The 13805-nt window shown below is 34.6% G+C and overlaps 2 long non-coding RNA genes across 5 annotated transcripts; one reads left to right on the forward strand and one right to left on the reverse strand.

The window, feature by feature from the left end:
- Positions 1–2003: 2003 nt before the first annotated feature.
- On the reverse strand, positions 2004–7296 carry LOC125799003 (uncharacterized). Of its 2 annotated transcripts, none has more exons than XR_007437797.1 (3): positions 7182–7296; positions 4828–4941; positions 2004–2168 (listed from the first exon to the last, which is right to left on the reverse strand). It is a non-coding gene; the product is annotated as an uncharacterized LOC125799003 (long non-coding RNA). The 2 variants fall into 2 exon arrangements; XR_007437798.1 differs by having other exon boundaries at positions 2004–2171.
- LOC125799004 (uncharacterized) lies at positions 6895–12486 on the forward strand. Of its 3 annotated transcripts, none has more exons than XR_007437801.1 (4): positions 6895–7126; positions 9596–9704; positions 11192–11305; positions 12310–12486. It is a non-coding gene; the product is annotated as an uncharacterized LOC125799004 (long non-coding RNA). The 3 variants fall into 3 exon arrangements; XR_007437800.1 differs by lacking the exon at positions 6895–7126 and adding an exon at positions 7839–7955 and having other exon boundaries at positions 12307–12486; XR_007437799.1 differs by lacking the exon at positions 6895–7126 and adding an exon at positions 7839–7955.
- Positions 12487–13805: the final 1319 nt, after the last annotated feature.

Below are 13805 nucleotides of genomic sequence, written 5' to 3' on the forward strand. Positions count from 1 at the left end.
ACCAGAAAATAGACGTTTATTGATAGCGTGCCTTATAATCTGGTGTGCCTTATAGTGGGAAAAATATTAACAGTAGAAGACCCTATATGTCTGCCGCAGCATGCTCTGTTTGTTGTTATAGACTGATGAATTGAATTTGAAGTTTCAAAATGATATTTTGTAATACGTTTATTATATGTAAACTATTAATGAAAAAAGTTAATTCCTACTTTTTCAACATTAACATTTTAATATTACATTATAGTGCACTATAGTTTTTTGTCCTTTATGCAATTTGTTCATCTTACATTACTTTTACTATAGCTAATACTTCTACAGAAGTATTTTTAAACCCTAGTATCTATACTTTTAGCTGAGTGATGAATGTCAACACCTCTGACACCTTTGGGGGTTTGTACATCTTTTTAAAGGCTTATTAACAAAAAGAATAAAGTAAGCTTTGTGTAAAATACATTATAGAAGCTTGGGGTCAGAAAACCATACAAGTGTAAGAAGGAGACTTTATAAAATATATAATGTCGGTAACGCTTTATAATACAGCCCGCGTTTTAGAGGGTAAGTACCCATTACTTACGGTGTAAGTTCTCTGTATGTACCCTTTACTTACGGTGTAAGTTCTCTGTATGTACCCTTTACTTACGGTGTAAGTTCTCTGTATGTACCCTTTACTTACGGTGTAAGTTCTCTGTATGAACCAGGGTACATTCAACATACTTACCGGGTCCTACAGGTACTTAACTGTAAGTATAAATAAAGAACACAGAAAGAACCAGGAACAAGAGAGTAACAACTGGGTAACTTTCTGACACTTACCGTGTACTTTACCAAAACATATGGTATAACGTTTCTGTATTTATCAGTTTATTTAAAATACTTATGTGGTTCTCCTAGTACTTAAATGTAGGTACAAATTAATTACCAGGAACAACAGTATAAAAAACTGGATATGTCATTGCCTGCACTTTCCCTAAATTTCTGGTGCAATATTAATGTATGTATATATATGTGTGTCTTATTTAAACATTTTGTTCATGATAGTTATAAAGGTTTCATTCCAGTCATACCCAAGGGACTTATCATTCTAATATATTTTATTAGTTTGAATAAAAAGATAATGCTGAGATTTCAAAGGGAATTTATTTTTTAATACACAGAAAACACAAGGTTTTATTTTAATGGATAATGGTGGATAGGTTTCCATCTTCAGTCCTTTTCTGCTCGACTCTTCTCACCGTTGTTGCCTTTGTCTTGCTCCTGGAGTCCTGGTGCACACCTTGTCCTGTAAAGCTGCTTTTTATAACCCCTGTTCTAAAAAGAACTTTAAACCCACACTTCACCGAGTTCTACTGTTCTTACTCTGAAAGTATGCAGTACTTACTCTGTAAGTACTCAGAAACAACAGAGAGCGGGCTGTATTATGTAGTGTGCAGTGTTCTGCAGTTCTTACTCTGTAAGTACCCAGTAAGTACTCAGAAACAACAGAGAGCGGGCTGTATTATGTAGTGTGCAGTGTTCTGCAGTTCTTACTCTGTAAGTACCCAGTAAGTACTCAGAAACAACAGAGAGCGGGCTGTATTATGTAGTGTGCAGTGTTCTGCAGTTCTTACTCTGTAAGTACCCAGTAAGTACTCAGAAACAACAGAGAGCGGGCTGTATTATGTAGTGTGCAGTGTTCTGCAGTTCTTACTCTGTAAGTACCCAGTAAGTACTCAGAAACAACAGAGAGCGGGCTGTATTATGTAGTGTGCAGTGTTCTGCAGTTCTTACTCTGTAAGTACCCAGTAAGTACTCAGAAACAACAGAGAGCAGGCTGTATTATGTAGTGTGCAGTGTTCTGCAGTTCTTACTCTGTAAGTACCCAGTAAGTACTCAGAAACAACAGAGAGCAGGCTGTATTATGTAGTGTGCAGTGTTCTGCAGTTCTTACTCTGTAAGTACATACCACTGAGACCAATTTTTTGTTAAATCTTAATAAAAGCAAAAACAATCTGTACAACAATACATAACATTAAACTTATTTATTTATTTATTTACAATCATCATTGATTATATGTTTCTTTTAGGTAAAATGTTATATTTTTTGTTCTTCTTGATCTTCTTCTTCTTGTGCTTTTCCTTTTTTTCGTCTATCAGAAAGCAGGATGCGGAATCTTCTGCCCCTCTCCATCCTGCTTTTGTCCATAAGAAAAAAAAAAGAATAAGTTTACTTTTTAGATGCAATTATATGTATCATTAATTTCAAAGCATGTCACACAAGTTTTTAGCCTTTAGCAAATACTCATTGTGCATTTATAAAGTATATATATATATATATATATATATATATACAGTGAGTCCAAGAAGTATTTGATCCCTTGCTGATTTTCTTCGTTGGCCCACTAATAAAGACACTATCCTTCTGCACTTTTAATAGTAGATATATTCTAACATGGAGAGACAGAATATCAAGACAAAAATCCAGAATATAATTTTAAAGAATATATTTTAATTAATTTGTATTTCAATGAGGAAAATAAGTATTTGATCCCTCTTGCCAAACACACTCAATACTTAGTGGCAAAGCCTTTGTTTGCAAGCACAGCGGTGAGACGTTTGTTGTAGTTAACCACAAGTTTAGCACACACACCAGGGGGAATTTTGTCCCACTCTTCTTTGCAGATCCTCTCTAAATCATGAAGGTTGGTGGGCTGTCGCTTGGCAACTCTGACCTTCAGCTCCCTCCATAGATTTTCGATCGGATTGAGGTCTGGCGACTGGCTGGGCCACTCCATGACCTTAATGTGATTTTTCTTGAGCCAATCCTTTGTTGCCTTTGCTGTATGTTTAGGGTCGTTATCATGTTGGAAGACCCAACCACGGCCCATTTTCAGATCCCTGGCAGAGGAGAGGAGGTTGTCCCTCAGGATTGTGCGGTACATGGCTCCATCCATCTTCCCAGTGATGCGGTGAAGTAGCCCTGTACCCTTGGCAGAGAAACACCCCCAAAACATTATGCTTCCACCTCCATGCTTGACGGTGGGCACAGTGTTCTTGGGGTCATAGGCAGCATTTTTCTTCCTCCACACATGGCGGGTGGAGTTGAGGCCAAAAAGTTCAATTTTGGTCTCGTCTGACCACAAAACCTTCTCCAAATAACTTGGTTCATCTTTCAAATGATCATTGGCATACTTGAGGCGCGCCTCCACATGTGCTCTCTTCAGCAGGGGTACCTTTCGGGCACTGCAGGATGTGAATCCATTGTTGCGCAAAGTGTTGCCAATTGTTTCCTTGCAAACTGTGGTCCCAGCTGCCTTCAGGTCATTTGCTAACTCCTGCCGAGTGGTTGCAGGACAATTCCCGACCGTTCTCAGCATCATTGCCACCCCACGAGGCGAAATCTTCTTTGGAGCACCGGGCCGAGGTCTGTTGATTGTCATGTTATACTCTTTAAACTTTCTGATAATTGCACCAATAGTTGTTACTTTCACATCCAACACCTTACTAATCTTTTTGTAGCCCATTCCAGCTTTGTGAAGGTCAACAATTCTGACTCTGAGGTCCTGTGACAGCTCTTTGGTTTTACCCATGTTGGAGACTTGAAATCTGTGTGATCTGTCTGATTCTGTGGACAGGTGTTTTTCACACAGGTGATTAGTGAGAACAGGTGCCTTCAGGTCAGGTAACAAGTTGATTGGGAGTGTCTAACTGGTCTGTAAAAGCCAGAACTGCTAATGAATACTAAGGGATCAAATACTTATTTCACTCCATGAAATACAAATCAATTAATATATATTCCTTAGATTTCTTTTCTGGATTTTCTTTTTAATATTCTGTCTCTCCATGTAAGAATACATCTACCATTAAAAGTATAGAATGATCATGTCTTTATTAGTGGGCCAACGAAGAAAATCAGCAAGGGATCAAATACTTCTTGGACTCACTGTATATATATATATATATATATATATATATATATATATATATATATATATATATATATATATATATATATAAACATACAGTTGGAAGTTTACATACACTCATGGACACAAATGTCATGGAAATGTTTGCAAATACAGATTTACACATGAGTGATCACAAAAATTATGCAAGATAGTTTTGTCACTGGATCAGAAATAATTTAATTAATCAACTGGCCAATAGGAAAGTTATAATAGCATCATGCTTTTTGGCAGTTTTTTTTGGCAATAGATACATTAAAAAAGGTAAAGGGAAAATGAAGAGAGTAGGAAAGCTCAGAATTCTGCGGCTGAACCTAAAACTATCAGCTACACTGCTGGAATAAGCAAGGCAACTTTTTAACACTCTGGCCTCAAACATACAGGAAACGTGTATTGTGCTTAAAAGTTGTATCTGTGCAAGGAAACCAACAAATTTAGCGACATCTACTACTTCAGCCAAGAATGATCAAAACTACAACCACACAGACACACGCAAAGGCAATGTGTTGACACGTCTCAGAAGTATAAACTTATATATGTATATACTACGTCTTGTCTCTTGAACCCAATATTGTGAGATGAGTATCTCGTCACACCTTTTGTGAGCAGTGAACACTGCACATACACATTCAGTGTGAAACAGCTTAGCATGGAGCAGCAGCAAAGATGCATTAGTTAACAGCTGTAGTAATTATCTGGCTAATATATCAGATTAATCTGACCACAAACAAACTGCTCCAGACCACAGGGCACCTAAAGAGGACTTGTGATTAGGAAGGTGTTGATAATGTTATGCTTGATCTGTGTATTTCTGCAACTGAAAGTGAGAGAGAATTTAAACGATTTAAACAATAATTTACACATGCACATGGAGACACACACACACCTGAAGGACCTGCAGCCATGTCAGGAACAGATGTTAATTTGTCCACATGTTCCTTCAAAACTGTGCATTCATCATGTAGGAATTTGATTTCCACCTTTAGCTTTGCCACCTCAACTAAAAACAAAAACAAAAGAAAGTACAACATGTTAAGATGTAAAACCTTGTGCTGCTTGAGAAAATGTTTTAGGCTAATGGATTAATAAAAGAGTCACACCCCTAATGTATGTATCAAGTTTGCTTTAGTTTAATAAATGGTTTCATTTATAATTACATATAAATTATACAGATGCAGTTAGTCACATTTAAGGGGGAGGGGGGATCACTGTTTGTAAAATGCCTGGATGATGGGGCAAAAATATATACAGTGCCTCAAATAGGGCAGTGCAACAAGATGATATGTTTCATTATGACAATAAAAAAATGTCTATTGTTTAGTATTAAGGTCTATCATCTATATCGTTGCAAAATACAACTTATTTTTTTGTTGCCTGGGTGATGCACCAAGGCTAATAGGATAGAAATGGGATAATAGGACAGCCCTACATCAGGATAGAAATGTTTGATCAAATTGCAAGGCCCTACCTCCGAGTACTATTCAACCCCCTACAGATTTTGCAAGTTAAACAGTCACAATTAACATATAATCGTGAAATATGGCCTATACGTGGCCCTGGACATGTTAAATACACTGTAGCAAAAAAAATATTCTCTGTTAAATTCATTTTGAAACATTTTGAAAAGTTAAAAATGGTCAATTATTATCCAACAATTCAAACCACCAGAATTATGTGTGGTTCCCTCAAGTTTTAAAATGTATTTGAGCTATTACAAAAAATGAGCTTCACATGCTTGGATTAATTTTTTTTCTGACTACAAAAGCCCCTCCCTAAACAAAATAACAGCACTCATACATGGTAAGCATGGAAAACACTTGTCACAGATAAAACCCTGGAGGGTCACAAGGCTGGCAAGGGCTATAAAACCCTTTCAATGAGTTGGGCCTTTATGTCTTTGCTGTCGGGAGCATCATCCAGAAGTGGAAGGATTTCGGAGTCCTATAAAACCAAAAAATCAAAATGTTATCCAATACCACCAAGACAGTCTTAAAGAACACATTCCATGGAATGTGTTCTTCAAGACTGTTCTGGTGCCTTGAATAACAATTTGATTTGCTGGTATTATAGGACTTTGAAATGTGGTTTATGCAAAAGCGAACAGACATTTTTCCTAAGTTTGGTATTCAATTACTCCAAAATGATACAGTAATATCCTTTGTTACTCATGCCATTAATGGAATGTATGGAATGTGTTCTTCAAGACTGTCTGAGTGTCATTGGATAACCATTTGATTTGCTGGTTTTATAGGACTCCGAAATGTGGTTTAAGTACAACCGAATAGACATTTTTCCTAAGTTGGGTATCCAATTACTCCAAAATGATACAGTAATATTCTTTGTTACTCAATCTATTATTAGTATGGAATGTTTTCTTTAAGGCTGTCTTGGTAGCATTGGATAACCATTTGATTTGCTGGTTTTATAGGACTTTGAAATGTGGTTTATGCTAAAGCGATTGGACATTTTTTCTTAAGTTTGGTATCCAATTACTCCAAAATGATACAGTAATATTCTTTGTTATTCATGTCATTATTAGTATGGAATGTGTTCTTTAAGGCTGTCTTGGTAGCATTGGATAACAATTTGATTAGATTAGATATTTTTCTCTAAATATATTTTACTCTAAAAATTTACAGTAATATCACTTGACATGAATAACATTAACAGTATGGAATGTCTTCTTCACGGATTTCATTGTCTAATATGATAACAATTAGATTTTTTTTTGGTTTTATAGCCCCGAAATATCTTTAAAAAAAAAACGAATGGACATTTTTGGTATCAAATTACTCCAAAATGATACGGTAATATCACTTCAAACATTTATCTGGGATATATGAGAAAAAGATCACTAAGAATTTAGTGCTGTGATATGATATTAATTTGATTTGCTTATTTAATAGCTCTTTTTCCAAAACGTTACACTGCTCTACAGATAAGCAGTGGTCTTTCTGGTGTATATTTGTGGATTATCCCTCATTAAATCATGTTTATTTGGGTGTAAAACTAGTCTCTGTTCCATTTTAAGTCTCTGCACGAGAAGCGCCAGTCTCTGCTCCTCCGGGTGCGCTGTGCACGCGGCTACCGTAATACACGGCTTAGACGCGCACTCCAGTTCTCGGTGTAGATAGCGCGACCGAGCGTTTTCTAAGTGCAGATGGCGTGACCGCGATATAATTCCAGTAAGTAACGCTTTACTCATGTCAATGATAGATAGTTAACCTAAACTGATTTTACCTTTTTCCTTTCGTGTCTCCTTTTTTCACGGCTGCTGGCTCCCTCGCTTTGTGCCACTCAGTTTTCCAAACAACTCCTGCGGTCCTGACGTCATTTCCTGCTGCATTCACATTTACTCTCGTAAATGTCTAATTGGCCATAATATATTTTCTTTTAATTTGTTGCTGTCAAACAAAAAGTAATACATGCATATGTGTTTCATAATAACATTTTTGTGGACGATGTTTTGTCAAATACATTATTACGAAAAACAATATTATTGTAATTTTAAGACGATTAAATGTGACAAACATAACAATAATATAGCATATCAAAGCACTTATACCCTTTTAAATAAAACAAAATTTGAATATATAATAATATATATATATATATAGTTAAATATAAAATAATAATAATAATAATAATAATACGTTTTTATTATGATTACTGTAATAATATTATTATTAATATAATTTCATTTTATGCCTTGTTCAAATGATCAAACCCAATACTTAATTAAGTGATATTGTCAAGATGGGTCAACATTTTTTGTATTTATTTTACTAATTATTTATTTAGAAAATGTTTTTTTCTGTTTTACTGTTATTTTATTTACTTTGTAGACTAGTTATAGGTACCTTGGAATTGGTTTGCGACAAAAAAATTTGAAAGCATTACAAGCTAGCAGTATTGCTAAACCTCCCTTCCAGTAGGTGGAGTACTGAGAATTTAAACTTAGTTCACTTGGTTAACTGTTTGTACTACAACACTGGCTGTTAAGCATGGAGCGAGGTAAGGTGGAATATGATATGATACATTAATATTGATATGCATAATAGGGTTTATTGATTTTAAGTCAACATACATAGATGTTACCAATCTTAGCTTAACTAGTTTAAATTATAAATCCTCTAGCTGGTCAACACACAGCTCCTCAGCAACGTTTTTTGCTCTGCTCCCGACAGCATGGATTTGTAGTGATAGCTAGGTTAACTGAAGCTATAGGGTTCATAACAAAATTACTTCAAAGAAAATAACAAGGCTGTCGTGAGTTTTTTTTTTGTTCAAATACCCTGTTACACCTTAAGTGGCGCATCATTTTCCCCCATTCCACCTTAAATATTGCTGCAGGAATAGAAAGTATGTTGCGCAATTTAAGGTGGTACTGAGAATGTCCAATAGAGCGGTCTGCTCAAACAAGAAGCAAAATATAAAGCTATTTTTTTTGTGACGGCCATAGGATCGGAAAATGCACCCTTTGAATCCATTAAAAAGTTTCATAGTTAGTAATGTTAGTAGAGTAATATTATTATTATTATTATTATTATTATTATTATTATTATTATTATTATTATTAATATTGATCCATGATGGTCTGCTCTACTCATTAATACTTAATAATTACATATTAATTGATAGTTTAACAATACGTCTAGGTCATGTTTATGCAGGATTTTCTTTTTAATATTTACAGTTATGGTATATAGAACTTATAATGATCTGTTTTCCAAAAGCATCTTAACATTAAGAACATCAGACTTAATGATCTTAAACCCAGCCATGATTGTTAGATCCTCAGCTGGTTAATTTGGTTTGCAATTCATTTATGTGTAGATAATCAGGGATTATTTAATTTCAACCTTTCCTTCATTCAGTTTATTATTTTAAATATTGGCTTATTTGGATTGTTTTGTAACATTACAGTATATGAAATGCACTAGACCTGATGGATTTTTAACATAATATCAAATTACATTTAAATATTGTATTGTTATGTTTAGTCTGCAGAAAATATGTTCAGAAAAACACAATGTTTCCTACTATTATTATAACAAATTATCATTCACATATTAATGCAGTAATTTAACTTTGTGTATTTCATACTTATTAATGTATTGTGTTTTATAATAATTTTAATATACTACCATTTTTGAGCTTCTCTTTTTTATAAATGCACTGCTCTTTATTTTACACATCTTTATTATTGTAAAATTTATTTAATCAAACATTTTTTGTAAAATAGTTCGTTCATCCAACATTTATTTAATTATTTAATAAAGTTACATACATTTCTAAATAAAAGTATTTTCAATTAATGATTCAGACATCCTAACTAATATTAAAGTTAAGGGTGCAGTCTTACAATATGAAATATGCACTAATATTAATAATAATACACAACCGTCAAACAACATACCCTTATTTAGTACACAAGTATCAACAACAAAAAATGTAGTGTTAATAATAATTTAATTCAATAATTATTTTCAGTTCTGATTCAAACTATGTATGTTTATACAGTCTCATATCTATGATCTACAAAATTACTGCACAACAACAAAAAAATGAATGTTAAATAGGTTTTTGACAAAACAGTATATTTTTTGTTTTCATTTACAAATTTCATGAACATTTTTACTCTGTGCCCTAAGATGGAAAGACCAAAAAGACTTCTTCCTCAAAAATATGTGGACAATGAAGAGACAGGTGTGACCAAGGATGAAGCATCAAGACAAGAAAGAAGCAGGTCAAGCAGCCAAGGTGACAGTGGATATTATATAAATTGAAATGCAGCAACCGAATATTATACATCTGCTGTGATTTCTATGGGTTCTATGATATATCTTGCTGGCCATTTTTGACCCATGTTGCACATTAGAGGAGTAGTGATACAAAAAGAGCTTTTATTAAAAAAGTAAGAAAATAAAAAATAAAATAAGGATGCACTATGATCCAAAATACTGAATACTGAATGATTAAATTAATTTAAATTTAAATTAATTTATTGTAAACCTGTGTTGCGCATCAAAAGGTTAAAGGTAATGTATTAATAGTTTTGGCTTTGGATAGATATCTATACGAACATGCTTGACTAGTTTCCCTTCTAAGGTAGTCCATTACATATATTGTCACTATAAGACTTTATGTTAAGTATTTTGCTTGGAACTATTGTGATGTAATTCATTACTTATGGTATTTTTTGAAACCAATGTCCCCACCACCATTAGCTAGCCATGACCATTTAGACAAGACTGATCTCTGCACAGGAGGAAACTTTGAAAGGCTGTCCAGGGCATGTAAGGTTAAAAGTAGCTACATAATCCTTCCACTTCTGGATGATGCTCCCGACAGCAAAGACATAAAGGCCCAACTCATTGAAAGGGTTTTATAGCCCTTGCCAGCCTTGTGACCCTCCAAGGTTTTATCTGTGACAAGTGTTTTCCATGCTTACCATGTATGAGTGCTGTTATTTTGTTTAGGGAGGGGCTTTTGTAGTCAGAAAAAAAATTAATCCAAGCATGTGAAGCTCATTTTTTGTAATAGCTCAAATACATTTTAAAACTTGAGGGAACCACACATAATTCTGGTGGTTTGAATTGTTGGATAATAATTGACCATTTTTAACTTTTCAAAATGTTTCAAAAATGAATTTAACAGAGAATAATTTTTTTGCTACAGTGTATTTAACATGTCCAGGGCCACGTATAGGCCATATTTCACGATTATATGTTAATTGTGACTGTTTAACTTGCAAAATCTGTAGGGGGTTGAATAGTACTCGGAGGTAGGGCCTTGCAATTTGATCAAACATTTCTATCCTGATGTAGGGCTGTCCTATTATCCCATTTCTATCCTATTAGCCTTGGTGCATCACCCAGGCAACAAAAAAATAAGTTGTATTTTGCAACGATATAGATGATAGACCTTAATACTAAACAATAGACATTATTGTCATAATGAAACATATCATCTTGTTGCACTGCCCTATTTGAGGCACTGTATATATTTTTGCCCCATCATCCAGGCATTTTACAAACAGTGATCCCCCCTCCCCCTTAAATGTGACTAACTGCATCTGTATAATTTATATGTAATTATAAATGAAACCATTTATTAAACTAAAGCAAACTTGATACATACATTAGGGGTGTGACTCTTTTATTAATTCATTAGCCTAAAACATTTTCTCAAGCAGCACAAGGTTTTACATCTTAACATGTTGTACTTTCTTTTGTTTTTGTTTTTAGTTGAGGTGGCAAAGCTAAAGGTGGAAATCAAATTCCTACATGATGAATGCACAGTTTTGAAGGAACATGTGGACAAATTAACATCTGTTCCTGACATGGCTGCAGGTCCTTCAGGTGTGTGTGTGTCTCCATGTGCATGTGTAAATTATTGTTTAAATCGTTTAAATTCTCTCTCACTTTCAGTTGCAGAAATACACAGATCAAGCATAACATTATCAACACCTTCCTAATCACAAGTCCTCTTTAGGTGCCCTGTGGTCTGGAGCAGTTTGTTTGTGGTCAGATTAATCTGATATATTAGCCAGATAATTACTACAGCTGTTAACTAATGCATCTTTGCTGCTGCTCCATGCTAAGCTGTTTCACACTGAATGTGTATGTGCAGTGTTCACTGCTCACAAAAGGTGTGACGAGATACTCATCTCACAATATTGGGTTCAAGAGACAAGACGTAGTATATACATATATAAGTTTATACTTCTGAGACGTGTCAACACATTGCCTTTGCGTGTGTCTGTGTGGTTGTAGTTTTGATCATTCTTGGCTGAAGTAGTAGATGTCGCTAAATTTGTTGGTTTCCTTGCACAGATACAACTTTTAAGCACAATACACGTTTCCTGTATGTTTGAGGCCAGAGTGTTAAAAAGTTGCCTTGCTTATTCCAGCAGTGTAGCTGATAGTTTTAGGTTCAGCCGCAGAATTCTGAGCTTTCCTACTCTCTTCATTTTCCCTTTACCTTTTTTAATGTATCTATTGCCAAAAAAAAACTGCCAAAAAGCATGATGCTATTATAACTTTCCTATTGGCCAGTTGATTAATTAAATTATTTCTGATCCAGTGACAAAACTATCTTGCATAATTTTTGTGATCACTCATGTGTAAATCTGTATTTGCAAACATTTCCATGATATTTGTGTCCATGAGTGTATGTAAACTTCCAACTGTATGTTTATATATATATATATATATATATATATATATATATATACTTTATAAATGCACAATGAGTATTTGCTAAAGGCTAAAAACTTGTGTGACATGCTTTGAAATTAATGATACATATAATTGCATCTAAAAAGTAAACTTATTCATTTTTTTTTTCTTATGGACAAAAGCAGGATGGAGAGGGGCAGAAGATTCCGCATCCTGCTTTCTGATAGACGAAAAAAAGGAAAAGCACAAGAAGAAGAAGATCAAGAAGAACAAAAAATATAACATTTTACCTAAAAGAAACATATAATCAATGATGATTGTAAATAAATAAATAAATAAGTTTAATGTTATGTATTGTTGTACAGATTGTTTTTGCTTTTATTAAGATTTAACAAAAAATTGGTCTCAGTGGTATGTACTTACAGAGTAAGAACTGCAGAACACTGCACACTACATAATACAGCCTGCTCTCTGTTGTTTCTGAGTACTTACTGGGTACTTACAGAGTAAGAACTGCAGAACACTGCACACTACATAATACAGCCCGCTCTCTGTTGTTTCTGAGTACTTACTGGGTACTTACAGAGTAAGAACTGCAGAACACTGCACACTACATAATACAGCCCGCTCTCTGTTGTTTCTGAGTACTTACTGGGTACTTACAGAGTAAGAACTGCAGAACACTGCACACTACATAATACAGCCCGCTCTCTGTTGTTTCTGAGTACTTACTGGGTACTTACAGAGTAAGAACTGCAGAACACTGCACACTACATAATACAGCCCGCTCTCTGTTGTTTCTGAGTACTTACTGGGTACTTACAGAGTAAGAACTGCAGAACACTGCACACTACATAATACAGCCCGCTCTCTGTTGTTTCTGAGTACTTACTGGGTACTTACAGAGTAAGAACTGCAGAACACTGCACACTACATAATACAGCCCGCTCTCTGTTGTTTCTGAGTACTTACTGGGTACTTACAGAGTAAGAACTGCAGAACACTGCACACTACATAATACAGCCCGCTCTCTGTTGTTTCTGAGTACTTACTGGGTACTTACAGAGTAAGAACTGCAGAACACTGCACACTACATAATACAGCCCGCTCTCTGTTGTTTCTGAGTACTTACAGAGTAAGTACTGCATACTTTCAGAGTAAGAACAGTAGAACTCGGTGAAGTGTGGGTTTAAAGTTCTTTTTAGAACAGGGGTTATAAAAAGCAGCTTTACAGGACAAGGTGTGCACCAGGACTCCAGGAGCAAGACAAAGGCAACAACGGTGAGAAGAGTCGAGCAGAAAAGGACTGAAGATGGAAACCTATCCACCATTATCCATTAAAATAAAACCTTGTGTTTTCTGTGTATTAAAAAATAAATTCCCTTTGAAATCTCAGCATTATCTTTTTATTCAAACTAATAAAATATATTAGAATGATAAGTCCCTTGGGTATGACTGGAATGAAACCTTTATAACTATCATGAACAAAATGTTTAAATAAGACACACATATATATACATACATTAATATTGCACCAGAAATTTAGGGAAAGTGCAGGCAATGACATATCCAGTTTTTTATACTGTTGTTCCTGGTAATTAATTTGTACCTACATTTAAGTACTAGGAGAACCACATAAGTATTTTAAATAAACTGATAAATACAGAAACGTTATACCATA

The sequence above is a fragment of the Astyanax mexicanus genome, chromosome 2 (genome assembly GCF_023375975.1).
Source record: "Astyanax mexicanus isolate ESR-SI-001 chromosome 2, AstMex3_surface, whole genome shotgun sequence".
Classification (NCBI taxonomy): Eukaryota; Metazoa; Chordata; class Actinopteri; order Characiformes; family Acestrorhamphidae; genus Astyanax; species Astyanax mexicanus.